Raw genomic sequence first — 20,762 nt, 5'->3', positions numbered from 1 at the left:
TGCAAGTTACAACTGATCAGTGGTCAAGTCCATCAACAGATCTTAACAAGGAAGTGTTGGCAGGTGAGCATGTCGGCAAGTCCAGCATGCATCAGCAGGAATATGTGTGTATGATGATTTGTTTAAAATATGATGATATATGATTATATTATGCAATATTGCATCATCAAAATTTCAGTGCAGGAAAACCTTCACAAATTTACAATAAATTATTAAATTTAAGATGCATCATTTTTTAAAAATGTATTTATATATATTTTTGAAATGGTGCAAATTTCAAAAGGAATTTGTTAAAAGGTTAAAGAAACTAGATTTCAAGGCAGGAGTTGTAGGTCTCTGAGTATTTTTTTTTTTTTTTGGAAAAGGGGGCAGTTGACCAAAAAAGTTTGGGAACCTCTGCTCTAAAACCTCCTCTCCAGAAGTAATACAACTCATACTAACCTGGTTCAAATACTTTGACAAATATTACTACATTATATGCTTAAAACCATAACTCACCCTTTTATTCATTCCATCCACTTTTTCAGGTATGTTCAATAATTCAACAAAGTATAACATTTTTGCTTCTATATTTAGAGGCAGAGTGGACAAGTATAGTATACCTGAAGGTAAGTACTGCCCCTGACACATACGGTAGTAGCTGTTCAACCCTGAGCAACAGCAAAGGTACTCAAACTTTTTAATCCCAGGAGACATTTACACTCTTAAAAATTACTAGGGACCCCAAAGAGCTTTTATTTATGTGGATTCTAACTATATATTGACTATATTTTAAAATAAATCATTTTAATATTGTTATGAAAGTCGTTTTGACCTAGAGGACCCCCGAAAGATGGGAAGCCCAGAGCACTCTTTAAGAGCCACTAATCAAACCAGGAGAACATTGTACACAGTAACAGCAACATGGGGAAATGATTAATTTTTATAGACTTAAACTCTTCTCAGCAATGCAAGGATCTAACACAACTCCATAGGACTCATGATGGAAAATGGTATCCACATTCAGAATAAGAAATATGGGGCCTGAATGCAGATTGAAGCATATTATTTTCTCTTTTTTAGTTGTTTCTTCTTTCTTGTGGTTTCCCCTTTTGGTTTTATTTATTTATTTTTTTTGCTTTTTGGAGGGCAATTGGGGTTGACTCACCCACATATGGCTAGTTTTTGTGTTGTGTCTGAGGCTGGATTTGAACGCAGGTCCTCCTGACTCCAGGGCCGGTACTCTATTCACTGCACCACCTAGCTGCCCCACTGTGCCACCTAGCCACCCCCTAATTTTTCTTTATAACATGATTAATGTGAAAATGTTTAATATGAATGTATATATAGAGCCTATATCAGATTGCATGCCACCTTGGTGAGGGGAGGGAAGAGGAGAAAATTTGGAGCTCAAAATCTTATAGAAGTGAATGTTGAAAACTAAAAATTAATTAATTCATTAACATCTGTAAGAAAAAAGCACCACTGCTCTATGGAACTCTCAAAAAACAAGTTGCACAGAATGTGCCAACTTGCATAGTAATGGAAGTTTTCTCACCTGGGGTTCCTTACAACACTGAAATTACAGATTCAATCCCAAGCCCCCTTTGTTCTACACATACAGATGCCACACCAATATTGGCTATAAAGTAAGTAATCGTGATTTTCATTTTTCTAAATCACATGAGAATTTAGGAAGACCATTCAGTTAGAATTGGAAGTTTTTTCCACGGACACTGCATTTAAACATTTTTATAAATGTGTATGAAGCACATTTTTGTAATAAGCTCAAAAATAAATCTCTTTATGGGACTGCCATGAGCAATAACCCATTTGCCACAAAGTCTAAATCTTATCAAAATTCATTAAAATGAAATGGTTTCTAGTCACTTGACTATATCAGTAGTATTCCAAGCACAATTGCAGATATTTTAAATACATAAAAGTTCTCTCAATTTTAACTCATTTCAAATACACTGAATAAGATGTCTTAAGAAAAAAAATTCCAATTTTTTTCATCTCACAATTAATTTTTTCCAGCTGATTCACTTTATGTTGTATGCTCAAGATATCAGCTAGGAAAATTAGAAATGTTTTTGTTGTAAACTTTAAAATCAGCATCAGGGGATGATACCAAAGACAATCTAGAACTTCTAGACTAAAGTAATGAACTAATCCAGTTAATCCATATTAAGATAAAACACATCATTGTCTTCTACTTTTTAGCATAAAACAGTCTAATATACACAGCTTGCTGTTTTAAAAGTTTATGATAAAATCAAGGTATAATTTTCAAAGCTGTCCTTAGAAGCCTGTGATTCCCTCTGGCTATTCACTTCTCTTTTTTTAATTTCAAAAACAAACCAAATAATTCACTGATACTTCTTTTTCTTTTTATTTTTTGATTGTGAATCCTATTCTTAGCTCCACTTTTCTTCCCTATGTCTCTCTCCAAAATCAAGAAAAAAAAAACCTTTGCAAAAAAAAAATCATAAGCAAAACAAATTTCCACATTGGTTTCATTCAGAAACGTTTCATTCTGCACCTTATCTGAGGGCTCATCACCTCTCTGTCAGCTGGTATGTAATTTGTAGGAGCGAATATTTAATAAGGAGATCTCAAAAAAATTAAAGCCAAAAATAAAAACTCTACAAAAGTATACAGGACACACTTTTAAGCTTAATTTGTGTTAATTTAACCTTTTCTCCATCTCTTTAAGTCTAAAAAGAAATCACAATAAAAACAATAAATCAAGACCAGATTAGTATCCTTTGCCAATTTCCAAGGTTTAAATTCTCACATTGAAAATTTAAGAATCAACCCAACCACATCAATTCAAATTGGCTCTAATACACCTCATGCTTCATCAGCAGTCTTCTGGAATCATGGTTGGTCACTACATTAATTAGAGTTCAAATTGTTTGTCTTTATAGTATTATTACTATATAACTAGTTCTCTGATTCTGCTCATTTTACTCTGCACTGATTCATACAAGTCTTCCCAGGTTTCATAATCATTCCTATATCATATAATTAGCCATTAATTAATTGACAGGAACCCCCTTAGTTTGCAATTCTTTTAACACCACACACACAAAAAAAAGCTGCCATAATTGTGTTTGAACATATGGGTCCTTTCCATTTTTATTTAATCTTTTTGGAGTATGTTCCTAGTAGTTTTATCACTGGTCTGAAGGGTATGCATTGTTTATTGGCTTTTCCAATGGCAGAACCAATTTACAGCTTAACCAACAGTGCATAGTTGCCCTCCTACTGACCCTCTTACAACTGTTATTTTCCTTTTTTGACATCTGCCAACATTAGGGGTGTAAGGTGGAATCTCAGAGATGTTCTAATTTGCATTTCTGTAGTTATTAGTGATTTGGAACTTTTTTTTTTTATGCAGCAGCTGATATCTTTGATTTCCTCCCTTTAAAACTGCCTGTTCATATCCTTTGACCATTTATGTATAGGCAAATTCCTCTTGATCTCATACATTTGAATCAGTTCCTTATAAATCATGAATATGAAACCTTTATCAGAGAAATTCTCTGCAAAAATAAAAATTATTTTCCCAGTTAACTGTCTTTCTAATTTTAACTGTATTTGGTATGATTTGTACAAAATCATTTCAGTTTTATGTCAGCAAAACAGTCCATTTTATCTTCTGTGATTCTCTCAACCCTTTATTTGGTAATTAAGCTTCCCTGAGCCATAGTTCTAAAAGGTACTTTCTTCGTTTCTCTTCAAATTTGTTTGTGATATGACCTTTTATAACTAAGTCATGTATCCTTGGATCTTGTCTTAGTATATGATGTGATATGCTGGTATACACTTGTAGGACTGCTTCCCAGTTTTTCCTGCAGTTATTTTTTTTTCTTTTTGGAGGGGCTAGGCAGGGCAATTGGGGTTAAGTGACTTGCCCAGGGTCACACAGCTAGTAATTATTAAGTGTCTGAGGCCAAATTTGAACTCAGGTCTTCCTGACTCCACCTAGCTGTCCCAATGCAGTTTTTTTTAATAGTAAGCCCTTACCCCATAAGTTGTAATTATTAGATTTAATCCAAACTTTTACACACCAAGTTCAAATTATGGCTAAACATAATGAAATAAATTGTATTTTATGTTTTAGAGTAGTCAGTCCTTAATCTCATGGTGCTGGTTTCTCCAATTCATTTCTCATACTCTGCATTTTTCTTTCCAAAAAGCTGGAGGAGTGTGTGTGTGTGTGTGTGTGTGTGTGTGTGTGTGTGTGTGTCCCTTGAAAAACAATACAGTCATTTTCTACATATACAGCTCAACATGAATAATAACTTTGACACTGGGAATAAATCAAAGTTTAGTTTTACTATCATTTGAAAAGTAATCAAACAGTTTGTTGTGGTCCTTTCCACTATGTATCATGAAACTGTTTGTATCAGAGTAAATTACCACCTATAATTCAAGTAGAGGGCATCTGAAGAAGTAATATCATAATAACAAAAAAACAGAAAAAATAATATATTTAATGAAGGGGTAGAAGAGGAGACCAACTGACAGCACTTTATGCATTGCTATCCCAACTGACTAGAATTTGGATGAATTTGGTTTCTATGAATTTCATCTTTCCAGCATTTTTAAATGCTCTCCACTAAGATTAGTCCATGCATGAAAAAGAGACAGAGCTATACAGAGAAAAAAAGAATATGTTTGAGAAAGCAGTGAAAAGCATAGAACTGTAAGAAGTCATATTTAAAGGGAACTTATTTAACAGTCATCTAGTCAAACCTCTTAATGAGAAAAACAGGATATCAAAACATTAAAGAGACTTGCCCAAGGTTCCATAGCTAGGAAAAGAGATAGGGCTTAACTCAGATCTCCCAATTGGCTTATATATGTCTATATTTGGCAGTTATAACAATGACACTTTTCATTGTTATAAGGTTTCCAATTATTTTTCACTTATGAAAACCCAAGTTTACACACCCTGACTCTAATAATGCCCCTGGAAAGATCACCATCTACTACTTATTAATATCCAAGCTCACATAATTACTACTCTACTTTCTTCAACTTTCCCCTACTTGATTGATGTCTGTTATTGGTTCCAGGAAAACATAGCATTAAATGAAAGTGTTGGAGAAAAGGGAGTAGCTAATTTTATAAGAATGTTATAAAAGCATCACTGTCAGGGTTTGGACATGTAAAATGGGGTGTAGATATAATGTAATAACAAAGTTGAGCTATACAATGGTACAATGGAAAATCTGACCTCAGATACTTATTAGCTGCATGAACCTATGCAAGTCACTTAACCTTGTTTGCCTCAGTTTCTTCATCAATAAAATGAGCTGGAGAAGAAAATGGTGAATCACTCCAGTACCTCTGTGGAGAAAACCCCAAATGGCGTCATGAAGTCTTGGACAGAACTCAAAATGACTGAACAAAAATAACAAAATTAAGTTATGAAGCCTTGGTCAGGGCAACTTTGTGTGAAGTACACATATATCTCTACAGCCACTGGACCTGGATCTATAATATAGAAATATTAGAAACAGAAAAAATAAAAACAGGGCTGGCTAGGTGGCACAGTGAATAGAGCACCATCACTGGAGTCAGGAGGACCTGAGTGCAAATCCAGCCTCAGACACTTAACACAAAAACTAGCCATGTGACATTGGGCAAGTCACAACACCAATTGCCCTCCAAAAAGCAAAAAATAATAATAATAATAATAATAATAATTAAAAAAAAATAAAAACACTACAAAGGAAGTAAGGACACCAAGCCAGGGCAAAAGTACAGGAATTGCAAGGATTCTTGGATAGTGTGAGACATAGGGAAAAAAATGAATATAATTAGTGTACAAGTTGGTAACAGTTGTAAAATGATATTTCTCCCTCGGAAAAAAGCTCTCTACAACTTTTATTCCCAATTAGTTAACAATCCTTTAATGACAGAATATCTTCACTTTGTCTAGATGGCTAAACTAGCTCCTTCTAACTTCTGTGCTTTTTTAAAAACACAAGTCTGACCATGTCACATACACACCCTCTAATCAATAAACTCCAGTGGTTTCCTAATACTTCAACGTTCAAATATAAATTTCAATTTGGCATTTAAAGCTCCTGCCAATTTGGTCTCTTACTACCTTTCCAGTCTTCATTCTATTATTTCACTACATTCACTTAGTAATTCAACCATGATGTTCTTACTTGCTTACAACTTACAAAAAACTGAGAACACTTGTATCTCCTGTCTCTGATTCTCTTGAAATGTCTATCTCCCACATCTAGAATAACTCCCCCCTCACTTCCACCTCTCATAATCCCTGGTTTCCTTGAAGAGTAAATTCAAACACCACCTTCAACATGAAGTCTTTCCTATTTCCTTCACCTGGCATTTCACTCCCCTCCAAACTAATACCTGTTCATAAGATACATATATACTTACATTCAGACATATAGTACTATCCCTTTAAAATATAAACTCTCTGAGGGTAGCTACTGTTTCATTTTAGTCTTTGTATCTGTAGCACTTGGCAAAATGCCTGGTGCATGGTAGGCATTTACTATTTATTGACTGATTATCAACATCACCTCAATTCTTCTAGTCAGTTAGGTTTTAAACATGCTCATTTTGAAATCCTCTTTCACCAGGACATAGCTATCAAGTCTTCCTACCTCCAAAATGTCTGGCATTGATCCCTCTTCTTACATTAGCACTATTCCTTCTATAATTAGTTTCTTACTAGAGAGACGAATGGTGAGTTAGATAAAGTATTGTACTTGAAGCCCAGAAATGCTAAATGATCACAGACAAGTCAATTAATTTCTGAGTTTGAGTTTCATCTTCTGTAAAATGAGGACAGAGCTATTTACTTTACAGGGTTGCTATTTGTCCCTCATTTTCATGAGGACCAATGACATTATATGTGAATAATATGTGAACTAGATTTAAGTGAGGCAGAGTAGCAACACAAAAGTCAAGATGACTGCTGATAGCCCCGAATATAACCTCACAGGATCACTGCAGCAGTCAAGGGACACGTTGTATTTAAGTCATTTTGCAAACACTAAAGCCCTATATCAATAGCAGTTACTACTACTGCTACTACTACTACTACTACTACTACTACTACTACAACCACCACTACTACTACTAAACCTTGTAATGCCCCCCTCCTCAACTTGTCAAAATTCTATTCTTCTTACCATCCAAAGCTTAAATGCTCTTTCTATATGAAGCCTTTCACCATCTCCCTAAATGCTGGAGCTAGCTACACTGTATCTATCTTTTATCTATTTATTTACATGTTGTCCCTCCCATTAAAAAGTAATCTCCCTCAGGACAGGGGCTGGGATTTTTTTTCCTTCCTCTACCTCCTGGACTAAGTACACTGCATCAAGGACATATTTTTGTACTTCTATGTTCATATTTATGTACTACATCAAGTATATAACTGTTTAAAAAGTAGAGATCATCCAAATTTCACCTAATTAACAATTTTGCCTACTCATCTTGGCTAAAGCTGAAGCTGGTTTGTCTGCTTAAAAAAAACATTCAAATACTGTCAAAAATCTTCACAGAATCAGACTTTTAATCATCCTTTTAGAAGCAAAAAGGGCCTCAGAGTTCTTCTAGTTTAAAAGTTTTTCAAGCTAACAAGTACAAAGAACATATGGAAAGCTTAAAACATATGGATGAAACTCCAATGTTGATGTGGGGTGGAGAGGGGGCCAGGAGAAGGGAACAGGCTTTCTTTCCCCGCTAGATGCCTTTTAAGGTCCTTTACTGCTCCAAATCTGTGGTCCTCAAACGTAAAGGAAATTTTGGAACAAAATAGAGCCTATTTTCCTCATTTTCAGAAAAAAAAATTTTATATAGGCCATAAGAGCTGTGGATTGCCCTAACACTGTAAGCCAACAGCTCTTCAAATGGCAGGTTTTGTTACCTCTAATATGAGGGGAGGAGGTGCTCTGGTTGTTTTCTCAGCTCAGAAACAGAATAACACAGCACATTCTTTTCCTTCTACCTGACAGTTGTCAGGTATTTCCTTCTGTTCTCAGCATATCCTACAGTAACCTCAGCTGCCTCTGTACTATGCTTCCCCCAAGTTTGGGCAAAACCTGGAATTTCATTCGTACCTTTAACTTTTATCATCAACTTTCATGGCTCAGTCCTATTTACATGTGGCCCTTGCTAACCTGTATTCACTGCTAAATCTCATTGCCCCATTACCTAAGCTGTATACAGAGACAAAAGACCACTGCTTACCTTCCCTTTATAACTATGGTCATACAACCACACATCAGCTTCCTTCTCATCTTGAGTTAAAGGAGCACATGTTTGGTCCTCTGGCTCCCAACTGCAATTTCTATGAAGTCAGGACTACATGGCCTCTGAAACCACTTCTAGTTCTAGCTATATGTTCATCTGATGCCCAGGATCTATTCTCATACATTCAGTAGTCCTTGGAACCCCTTGTCATGAACCAAGTACAGATGAAGAGAGAGATAGGTTGCCAAATGACCTGCATTCATATCTGGGGCCACATCACTTACTATCGAGGTCAATGTCCCTGCAAGCCCACTGATATACTATCAGCTCCCTAGCTGATGGATTTATGCTACACCTAGCTTGTCTTGTAACAAGTACAAGCCTGTCATACCTTCTGAGGATTTCCTTTCTAACTCAGCAATTCTATGATTTGTTCATGGGCATTTAACTAGTTAGCAACCAAGAGTCCCTACCTGGCTGCCAAAACATCTGAGAAGAACGAACAGAAATACCTATGAACAGAATGTGGCTTCTGTATATAAGAACATAAGGCCCTTCACCTTATTCCACTATAGTTTTAATTCAGTTCATGTGTTTTCAATTCTTCAGACCTCTTTGCATTCCATTCATTTTTCCCCTCCCCTTACTCTTGACAGGGAGTCTAGTAATACCTGAACTTGTTAGGAACTGGTGTCATCAATGCTGACCTCCACAAGGAGAAGCTTGTGTTTTATGCAGACTTTTTAGGTGTGCAATGTTATCCAGATCCAAAGGTGATGTCCACTACAATATTCCATTAGAAAAACTACAAAATATTAGATCCATTATATTTCTAAGTATAAGAAGCCACATGGAAAGTATACAGTGTAGGACACGAAGTCAAAAAGATCTGGATTTGAATCCAACCTTAGACGCTAACCAGCTGTTTGATACTGCACCAATAATTAACATCACTGAGCTTGAGTCTCACCTGAAAAATGGAGATGATAATCGGCACCAATCTCTCAGAGTTGTACAGAGGTTCAAATGAGATAATGTATATAAAAAGCTTTGTGACCCTCACAAAGCTATAAATATGTGAGCTATATTCATTATTTTGTGAGAAGCATTTCCCTTTAGGATTTGTATCTTACAATCTTCAGATAAAGCATTACAAACACTTTTCATCAGGGCTGAATTGACTGTGTAAATAAGGCACATAGTAGCTTTGATGCTGCCGGACACTAGCCTGAAGACACAGCAGGAGCACTGATGTGAAAAAAGACTTTTGTTTCCCTGGGGTAAAAGGTTAGAGCAGAACACAATAGGACAAAAGCAACAACAAAACAAGAGAAAATGTTTACAAGATTTATCTTGACTGCTTGCGAAGAAAATAAAATCTTACAGCCCTTTTCTATAGAAATGGCACCACATAGTCGTGCAATCCAAAAAAACATTTTTATTATAACTGCCCATGGTGTTTTCCAGTAAACATTTCCAAAAGGGCCTGCAACTTGATTTGTGTGTGAAAAAAATTATCCTGCACTTTCTAAATGTTACAATTTTGTATAAAGGTCTCCTGCCAATCTATAAATATTTTGAAAGAGTAAGGCTCAGTTTCCTATTTTTCTGATTTCATTACACATCCAAAGATTGTCATTTGCAATTTCTCCCAACAAAAGACACTTAGATCTCAGCCTTCTTCTGCCAATTTTCCAAGATGTCTTCGTTTAGAAGAAACTTGATAAATTTTAGAGGTGATTTACCAACCCTTAATAATTCCAATTTCATAGTGAACCAACTTTATAAAGCTATTAATTACAAAGGAAATGGAGTTTATATATCCAAAAGAAGAGAAAGCTGATGTGGGGTGAAAAGGGTGACAATCCATATTAATACTTATCAAGCAAATAAGACTATATGAAAGTACTGTGAAGAAGGAAGAAAGTTGACATTTGATAGGCAGCATAGGACATTTAAAAACTGCCTGGATGTAGAATTGGAGGACCTGCTTTCAAAGCCTGCCTCTAAATCTGTGCCCTTGGCCATGTCATTTAACATATTTGGACCTCAGTTTCCTAAGCTATAAAATGGGGAATAGTTGGACTAAATTTAATCAAATAAACATTTATTTAAATCCTATTAAGTGTTAGGCAGCTAAATGGCACAGTAGATAGAGTGCCAGCCCTGGAGTCAGAAAGTCTTGAGTTCAAACCCTGCCTCACATACTTACTCACCTTTTGTGACCCAGAGCAAGTCACTTAATCCTGTTTGCCTCAGTTTCCTCATCTGTAAAATGACCTGGGGAAGGAAATAGCAAACTATGGTAGTATCTTTGCCAAGAAAACCCTCAAATGGGATCCCAACAAGTCAGATTGGATTGAAATAACTGAAGAGCAACATTAATCATCCTGATTTAATGTAAAGAGTACTGGATTTAGCCTCAGAGGATGAGGGTTCCAAAGTCAGTTCTTCTACTTACTACCTGCGTGACCTTGCACAATTCGCTTAACTCCTCTAGGTCCCAGGATCCTTATCTACAAAATGGAGATGTCTCTATAACTTCAAAGATTCCTTCCAAGGTATCAAGTGGATACAACACTAGACTTGCAGTCAAGAAGACCTGAGTTCAAATTCTCAAATATTTAGTAACCATGTGATCCTAGAGAAATGACTTTACCTCTGCCTGCCTCAGTTTCTTCATTTGTAAAATAAGGGTAATAACACAACTATTGTGAGGAGAAAATGAGATAATATTTATAAAGCACTTTGGAAACTTCAAAGCATTATATAAATGCTGGTTAATTATTATCCCTTAATCTCAGCTGGTCAGAGATCAAGCCATCTCTGAATATGGTGATTTCCTTTGACTTAAACATGAGAAACACACATATAAAAGCTAAAATAATTTTCAAGATTATTATATCTTTAAACTTTGATTTCCTGGGGAAAAAATACACATTTCAAAAATCCTGAAACTTTTCCCAGATTGAGTAAAAAACCATAAACACCAGGTCTATGATTTAGGCCTATATGAGGTATAACCAGAGTCTCACAGTCAAGGGCAGTAGTTTTACCCAAGAAAGACTATTTAATCATTTACAAAATTCCACTTTTACTCCTAGTAATCAAAGAGTGAGGACTATTGTATTCCAGCAACATAGCAATACTGGAGTTCTTTTATAGAGGTACAAAATGTATATGCCAACTAAAATCAAGAGTATAGCACTAACCTTATTTTGCTCCGGTGACAGAAGGAAAATCAATAGCATTAAAGGGAGAGGGAATTTTTTAAATCTGTTGTTAAGCTTAGTTATGCATTGTAACAAGATACATTTTGAAAATTCAAATTATGATACTATTGAAATTTTTTTTTATTCTTTCAACATGGCTGTTGACTATATGAACCACATTGAACATGTGGTTCAATCCTTGGTTTTGAAAAAGAAATCTGTAAAATGTTAGTTTGTTCAAATGCACAGTAAAATAGGAAATAGAGAAAGCTCAAAATGTCTCTTGTACCTTTTGAGATGAATTTGTTCTTTTACTGCCTGTACCTTATTCTTCCATCCAAGGTTCAATATAACCCAATTTAACAAACATTTTCTGAGAACATTTACAGAAGGACATTGTGCTAGAGATTGGTATAAAAACAAAATATGTGAGACTATCCCTAACACAAGTATATATACAACTTCTAATGCAGGGATTCATAACTTGGGTCTTGTGAACTAGTTTGGTATATTTTGATAATTTTATTTCAACATGTTTTTCTTTGTAATCATATGAATTTCCTTTTATACATTTAAAATATTATTCTGAGAAGGGCTTCATAGGTTTCAACCAGATTGCCAAAGGCACATGATTAAGAACACCTGTTCTGTGCATGACTATAATTATTTTATTAGGGAGGCAGATATGTGGTGCCATGGGTGAAGCTTAGACCTGGAGTTAGGAAGATTCAAGTTCAAATTTGGCCTCAGACATTCACTGCTTCAGTTTCCTCAACTGTAAAAATGGGGACACCACCTACCTCTAAAGGTTATTGTGAGAATAAAGCAATAACATTTGTAAGGTGTTTTGCAAACCTTAAACTTATTTTTAAAAGGGATAGTTATTAATATTAGCTATTAATCTCCCATCTGTTAAATATGAATTAAAAAACAATGAACCTTTTTTTTTTCAGAATTTTTAGTTTTCAACATTCTTTGCCACAAGATTTTGAATTCCAAATTCTTTCCCCATCTCTCCCCTATGGCCCACCCCAAGATGGCAAGCATACTGAATAACCTTTCCCCCAGTCTGCCCTCTCTTCTATCTTCCCCATCCCTCTTTACCTCCTTCCCCCTTACTTTCTTGGAGGGCAAGATGGATTTCTATACCCCATTGCCTGGATATGTTATTTCCCAGCTGGACGTAAAAACAATTTTTTAACATTTGTTTTTAAAACTTTGAGTTCCAGATTCTCTCACTTCTTCCCTGTTACCCACTCCACTGAGAAGACAAGCAATTAAATATAGGTTATACATGTAGAGTTAAGCAAAACATTTCCATAGCAATCATATTGTGAAAGACTAACTATATTTCCCTCCATCCACTCCCACCCCCCATTTATTCTATTTTCTCCTTTGACCCTGTCCCTTTTCAAAAGTGTTTGTTTCTGACTATCCCCTCCCCCAATCTGCCCCTTTTCTATCACCCTCCCCATCTTATCACCTTTCCCCTTTTTTCCTGTAGGGCAAGAAAACCAACTGAGTGTGAATGTTATTCCCTACTTAAGCCAAATCCAATGAGAGTAAGGTTGGCTGACTCCCTTTCACCTCCCTCCTCTTCCCCTCCAATGTGACTGCTTTCTCTTGCCTCTTTAATGTGAGGTAATTTATCGTATTCTATCTCTTCCTTTCTCCTTTTCCCAATACATTTCTCTCACCCTTTATTTTTTAGATATCATCCCTTCATATTCAACTCACCCTGTGCCCTCTGCCCACATATAAATATACATACAAATACATACACATATTACAGATGCAAATATACACAAATATGTACATATACATACACACAGTCCCTTCACCTATCTTAATACTGAGAAAAGTCTTATGAGTTACAAATATTGTCTTTCCATGTAGGAATATTAACAGTTCAACTTTAATAAGTTCCTTATAACTTCTCTTTCCTGTTTATCTTTTCATGCTTCTCTTGATTCTTGTATTTGAAAGTCATTATTTTCTATTCAACTTTGTTTTTTTCATCAAGAATACTTGAAAGTCTTCTTCTTCGTTGAATATCCATATTTTCTACTGAAGTATTTTACTTAGTTTTGGTGAGTAGGTGATTCTTGGTTTTAATCCTAGCTTCTTTGACCTCCAGAATATCATATTCCAAGCCCTTTGATCCCTTAATGTGGAAGCTGCTAGATCCTGTGTTAGCCTGATTGTGTTTCTGCAATATTCAAATTGTTTCTTCCTGACTGTTTGTAATATCTTCTCCTCGACCTGGAAACTCTGGAATTTGGCTATAATATTCCTAGGAGTTTTCTTTTGGGGATCTTTTTCGAGAGGTTATCAGTAGATTCTTTCAATTTCTATTTTACACTCTGGTTCTAGAATAACATGGCAGTTTTCCTTAATAATATCTTGAAAGGTGAAAGGTGATTCTAACCTTTTTTTTTTTATCTTGGCTTTCAGGTAGTCCAATAATTTTTAAATTATCTTTCCTTGATCTATTTTCCAGGTCAGTTTTTTTTTTCCAATGAGTTATTTCACATTGTCTTCTATTTTTTCATTTGGATCTATTTAAAATATCTTGATTTCTCATAAAGTCATTAGCTTCCATTTGCTCCAATCTAATTTTGAAGGAATTATTTTCTTCAGTGAGCTTTTGGACCTCCTTTTCCATTTGGCCAATTCTGCTTTCTAAAGCATTCCTCTCCTCACTGACTTTTTAGACCTCTTTTGAATTTCGAGTTAGTCTATTTTTAAGGTTATTTTCTTTAGCTTTTTTGCTTTTTTTTTTTTTTTGGAGGGCAATTGGGGTTAAGTGACTTGCCCGAAGTCACACAGCTAATAAGTGTGTCAAGTGTCTGAGGCTGGATTAGGCTATTTTCTTCAGTATTTCTTGGGATCTCCTTTAGCAAGCTGTTGCCTCATTTTTCATGATTTCCTTGCATCACTCTCATTTTTCTTCCCAATTTTTCCTCTACTTCTCTTACTTGATTTTCAAATTCCTTTTTGAGTTCTTCCATGGCCTGTGACTAATTCATATTTCTCTTAGAGGCTTTCAATACAGGAGGTTTTACTTTATTGTCTTCTGGTTGTTATGACTTGTTCTTCTTTGTCACCAAAGAAAGATTCCATAGTCAGATTTTCCCCATCTGTTTGCTCATTTTCCCAGCCAATCACTTCACTTTTGAGCTCTTTACCAAAGTACGACTCTGCTTCCTGAAGGGAAAGTGCTCTGTCCTAAATTTCTAGGGTTTTGTGCAGCTGTTGTCAGAGCTCTTTCTAGACACTTGTGAATTTTCAATTCTTCTAAGGTGATATGATCAAAGGAGAAGTGTTTACTCTTCCCACTCTCTGTTCTCTGGCCAGTGAGTGACCACAGGCACTCTTTTCTGCCTCAGAACTCTGAGGGGGATTGCCTCTCCACAGTCACCACAAGTTCTGACACACCAGTGTTCCTCCTCACCCCAGGACCACCACCCAAGACTGTGACCCAAATCCAAGCAGGACAAAGCAAGAGCAATTGCCCTCTGATCTGCTGCTTGATCCCCCCACCATCTATGGACCTGGAGCTCCAGAAGCAGTTGCTAGTGCTGCCGCTGCTGCCACCACCACCACCACCACCTTGGCACCACGGGGCCAGACCTCACTCTTCTCTCACCCAGGTTCAACAGAGTTTTCCCCACTGACCTTTTATTTTGTCTTTGCCGTTTGTGGGTTGAGAAGTCTGAAAACTGCCACAGGTGCCAGTGATTCAGTCCTCTGAGACCTGGTCTTGCCTAGTCTGTGCCAGCGCTGGCCTTGCGGGACTGTGCTTTGTCTCCAGCCTGGTGAGATACCTTTCTGCCTGTCAGGCTGTCTTCAGCTGGAGATGTGTTTCATTCTGCCATTTAGTGGGTTCTGTAGCTCTAAAATTTGTTTACAGCCATTTTTTACAGGTACTTGGAAGTTAACAGAGGATGAGCTCAAGAAAGTTCGGCCTTTACTCTGCATCTTGACTTCAATCCCCCACCCCCCTTTTTTAATAGAATATATTGTGGGACAGCTAGGTGGTGCAGTGAATAGAGCACCGGCCCTGCAGGTAGGAGGACCTGAGTTCTAATACGGCCTCAGACACTTAACACAAAACTAGCCATGTGACCTTGGGCAAGTCACTTAACCCCAACTGCCCTAACTTTCCCCCTCCAAAAAAGCAAAAAGAAAAAAAGTTAGAATATATTGTACATACTTGTATACATGCTTTATCTCCCTTTAGAACATAAGATACTTGTAAGTAGAGGCTTCTTTTATTTTTGTTTTTGTATACTTACAGTCCCATACAGTTCCTGGCCCCAAGTAGGTGCTTAATCAATGCTTAGTGATCAGTATACATTAGGACATAAAGAGAATAAGTGACTATAAAACAGCTTTTCTTACAAACACATGATGACTAACATATACAGTAAAGTGCTACTAATTCCCACTGCTTGTAAAGCAGATAAGTAAACCAATGAAAAGTCTGAATAATAACATGTTTTTAAATGTAGTATTTTTATACTATCAACTACATGGAATAATTGCATTCATATGATGTTACATGTAGAGATTTTTTTAAGGGAACTATCACATACAAAAAAATTGAATAAAAATATGATATATATAGATTTCCCACACACATACCTCCTTTCCATAAAGCTACCTTCTTTTTCTGTTTGTTTTTTGGAGGGGCAATTGGGGTTAAGTGACTTGCCAAGGTCACATGGCTAGTAAGGGTTAAATGTCTGAGGCAGGATTTGAACTCAGGTCCTCCTGACTCTAAGACCAGTGCTCTATTTACTGTACCACCTAGCCACCCCAAGCTACCTTCTTTTTAATCAAAACACTTGACATGTGGTTGGCAGGGGTGGGAGGTGTGGGGGGGAGTCTGGTCAGGTAACTGCTATAGAGGTCTGGACCATCCCTGTCATGTGCAAAGAATATCCTTGAGTCGTGAAAAGGATAATGACCTAGTTAAACCATCTGTATTGGATTACTTCCCAATATAAATTAACATCAATCATGCTTTTTTCCCCATCCCTCCCTCCTCTGATCAGAAGCATACACTTTGCCTTATTTATGAATGAATAAAAATGTATTTTTTTACAATACAAATACAGGCAAGAAAGACAGTCCCTCCCCTAAAGCAGCTTACATTCTACTAGAGTAACATAACACATAAAAAGGAGTTAGGTGACAACATAGTTGAAAAATAGTCAAGAATTGGCAAGGTTGAGTGGATTTATTCTAAATAAAATGAAATATCACTTCTTACAGCATATTAGGGCTTGATTTCTGACTGGGACAGAGTTGGATAGGACAGACAGAGCTCACCTGGTATGGTTTGGAAATGGTCAATTACATCTCAACACATGTCAGAGTTAAAAACAGAACAGTTAGGAAGTAACTGGTATCATCAAGAAAGTAGCACCTACATTAGAAGGCTACCACCATTCTTGAATCTGCCTTACCCTCTTTAGTCATATATAGTCATACATGAGTCAACATTCACAGAATTCTTTTAAATATACATTTTACCATAGTAACAGACAATGTAATATATTCAAACTCTAGCTAATTATAAATGCTAATAACTTTTATATACATTCTGAACTTTAGTCACTCTATAGTCATCAAACCTAAACATACATCTTAACAACTATCTCACTGAGTAATTAAGGTATACAATTGATGAAAAATGCAAAAGGCTATCAAAATATCTCCAAATACAGTTTCCTGAATTTAGTTTATTTTCGTTCTGAGATAACATGAAATATATTCTAAGTCACAAGAACTTAAGTTTTTACCCTTTTGCTGCACATGAATGATTACCAGAAAAAAGGAGAGATTTTTGTATTTAAATTAAAATGCATATTTACTTGAAAGCATACTTGTGTAATCAGTTTTAGAGATATGCCTAAACAACTTTAGCCTTCTGCTCTTTTATCAATAGTGACAACAAAACTGATAAAAAAGCAAATACAAATTAAAAGTCATGGTTTTCTATGATGACATTCACTAAGAAAATATCTGCCACCAAATGAAAGGCAAATTGGATAGGTTAATACTTTTTGCCCAGTCAAAAGATGCTTTGTGGTAAAAAAAAAAACTGGCTTTAAGATATAACTAGATTCTGATGGGGGGGAGGAGGGGAATTTTCCCATGAATACTAATACTTATTAAATGGCTATAGATAGAAAACTTTTTTAAAAAGTTCACTCTGTATTTATAGTCCCTGGGGGCAACATTTTGATGCCAACCTTACCCCACAAAGGTCCCTTGAATCAACACAACTTTTTGCAAATCCTGTCAATTTTAAGAATGCCTTAATTGAAAACAGAGTAGGACCATAAATGCCAAAGTATGCTTATGTTATTTATATATCTGTGAATTATTTTTTTAAAAATGGACTCCAACACAAATAAGCCCAAAGTGATACACTGAGAGGTCGGACAGATGTGAACTCTAGCAAATTTTCTAACTTAAGTCAATTCATAGTAACTATATACAAACCCCACCCTCCAAAGCACTAGCTACCATAAACCATTTTCTAGACCATAGAAACAGCAATTTCTGATAGAATTAGAAGTCCTCGTGTGAGAAATTAGCATAACATCAATAGCATCTGCATTTTATACTAAAAAGGAAAGTTCAGCAAAGAAAACTACAATAAGCTGTAGATTGAACTTCTGGTAAATGAACCTGAGTAAAATTAAGAAATCAGAAATCATCACACCAGAGGCTAAGGAATAAATCTTATCTTTAAAGATGTGGGCAGAAATCTAAGCTTTCTTTTTCCTTTAGAAAAAGATATACATATGTATATATTTCATATATATGCAATTCTATAGTTTAAAAAATGTAACAGACAACAGAGGAAAACAGTGAACATAAAGATTGAGAAATGCACAGAATGATTTTTTTAATACTGAATTTGCATCATGCACAACTATTCTATACATGTATCAAATGTTGAATGTTCCTATTTTTTCATCAGTGAGGTAGGCAACCAGAAGTACATAGTAATTTGCAGGCCATATTTCCTACTGTGCAATAGTCAGGAGTCAATGATGCTTAACATAAAAACATGTTCATGATTCAAAGAGACTTAAATGATTTCTCTCGTCAAGCTTAGTACAGGACCTACTGAGGTTAAAACTCTTTAAAGAGGTCTAAATAATCTATAACATCACCTAAAAAATAAAAAGAAAAAGGCATTTAGAAGACTATTATATAACTGCAGGGCGACAGAGAAAGAAATGCTAGAACACAGAAAAACATCTAATAACCTTCTCAAGGGCTTTAAAATACTGACACTTCTAATACTATCCATCAAGGGAGCGTGAAAGTTTTGTAATTTAGAGCATCTAAGAAACTAAATATATTTTGGTCCAGTTCTATGTAAAGGGATCCAAGAGACTCATTATCTTTACAATGCATTCTTCTCTATTTGACATGATAGCAACATTCCATGTAGTAAAAAAAAAAAAAAATCTGTAACTTAAAAAGATCTCCTAAAAAATGCACTAGCTTTGGGGAAGGGAAAAGCTGGGAAAGGCATCTTGCAGTTTTAGCTGAGTTTTAGCTGAGTGTTAAAACTGAGTTAAAGCTGAGTGTTAAAACTCATGTTTTAGCTGAGTCTTAAAGGAAGCCAGGAAGGGGAGGGAAGAGAGACTATTTAGGGCTTAGAATAAGAAGTCAAGTGATGAAGAGCAAGCAGGACCAGAAGGATACACCATATAGAATGAGAAGACTGTACAGGTAGGGAGGGCCCATGCTGTAAAAAAATTGAAAAGTCAGAGAAATTTATATATGACCCTAGAAGCCAACAAGAATTACTAGAGTTTACTGAATAGGGACATGACATGGTAAGATATTCTAAATAAAATTAATAAAACTAACCTAATTTTTTTTTTCAGACTCGGTGATTTGGAAGCTTTATAGTTGAGGGTGGAGAAGAGAACCAAAGTCCTTCTAGAAGACCCCAAATTGTAAACAAATTGTTGACACCCTGAGATATTATATATGTGGAGTCTCCAAATATTGCTGGAGAGAAACTATGCTCTGTGTGTGTGTGTGTGTGTGTGTGTGTGTGTGTGTGTGTGTGTGTATAAGAGAGAGAGAGAGAGAGAGAATGAGAATGTAAGCTAAGTAAACTGATGATATAACAGGTCCAATTTCCTTGGTATATAAAACTCTCTTGGCAAAGTTCACCCTCCAATATTTGTAATGCTAAGAATATTTGTGCTGGTAATCCTGAGAGCTAAGACCCAAGTTCTTAACTAGAAGTAAGAAGAGAGATGATCTTTAAAGATACTTTTGACCTCTAAGTTCTATGATTCTAGGAAAGACTCACCTCCTCAACCCAAAACAAAATGACTCTCTGACCACATATCAATTCCCAGGACATCAACTTTCCTAATACTGGTAAGAAAACACTGAAATTGTCGCAGCCTAACCAAGACATATGGTCATCTCAACCACAGGCCTTAGGCCTTTTCTGCCTTCTCATACAACCTCAATCTCACTCCTGAAAAGCAATTCAGTATTTTACAAAGTTCACATTATCACATTTCAGGAGAGTATGAGGAGAAGGAATGTTCAATTTTATTAAGAATATTTAACTGTGTGCAGGTGATTAAATATCACATCAAAATGAAAGCACCATTTAAGGTTTACAAAGAGCTCTGCACGTGTTATTTTATTTGACTTTTACAAGCACCCTGGGAAATAAGTGCTATTTTAGACCCACTTTACAGATAAGGAAAGCTAAGGCAGAGAGAGTTGAAATGACTTGTGTAGAGTCACATAGCTAAAGCATCTGAGATACATCTGAACTCAGGTCTTCTAGGCTTCAGGTCTAGCTCTTTATCCACTGGACTACCATAAGCAGAGACTTTGGAAAAGCATCTGTTATAACTAGATCAATAAAACAGTATTTGTTAGTGTGAGCTGTCACTTAGGACATGAAATTACCTTTTGATACTGAATTGAAAATGCATTAAAATCATTTAAAAAAAAAAAACCTCCCCTTTGATAAGAAATTTACCAGAATGGTTGTTTATTGGGGGGGGGGGGTGTTGTTTTTACTAAACTTCAATACTGATTTATCCCAGATATGACAGCAAAAGTTGTCATTACTAAAACTTGGCTGAAGAAAGCATAGTAATATGTAAAAAAACAGGGGCGGGGGGGGGGGGAGGGGAGAGGAGGGGCAATTTTAATTGGAAAAAAAACGGTTGGAAAGCCAATGGCAGGGGGTGGGGAGGGGGGAGGGCTGGAACTTCACCTATACCAGAACAAACTAAA

At 36.0% G+C, this 20,762-nt stretch overlaps 1 protein-coding gene and 1 long non-coding RNA gene across 4 annotated transcripts in view; both read right to left on the bottom strand.

Moving 5' to 3' along the window:
- Nucleotides 1-20,762, bottom strand: part of PTPRK (protein tyrosine phosphatase receptor type K) — a 759,288-nt gene that overhangs the window by 715,969 nt on the left and 22,557 nt on the right. The window lies entirely within an intron of this gene.
- Nucleotides 14,052-20,518, bottom strand: LOC138153306 (uncharacterized). Its single transcript, XR_011166339.1, has 2 exons — nucleotides 16,902-20,518; nucleotides 14,052-14,657 (listed from the first exon to the last, which is right to left on the bottom strand). It is a non-coding gene; the product is annotated as an uncharacterized lncRNA (long non-coding RNA).

This window comes from Petaurus breviceps, unplaced genomic scaffold, assembly GCF_028583685.1.
Source record: "Petaurus breviceps papuanus isolate PSGF00001 unplaced genomic scaffold, PetGlider_PUasm1.0 90977, whole genome shotgun sequence".
NCBI classification, from domain to species: Eukaryota; Metazoa; Chordata; class Mammalia; order Diprotodontia; family Petauridae; genus Petaurus; species Petaurus breviceps.
Note: the sequence above shows the minus strand (reverse complement) of the source record. Positions and strands in the feature narration are given on the sequence as shown.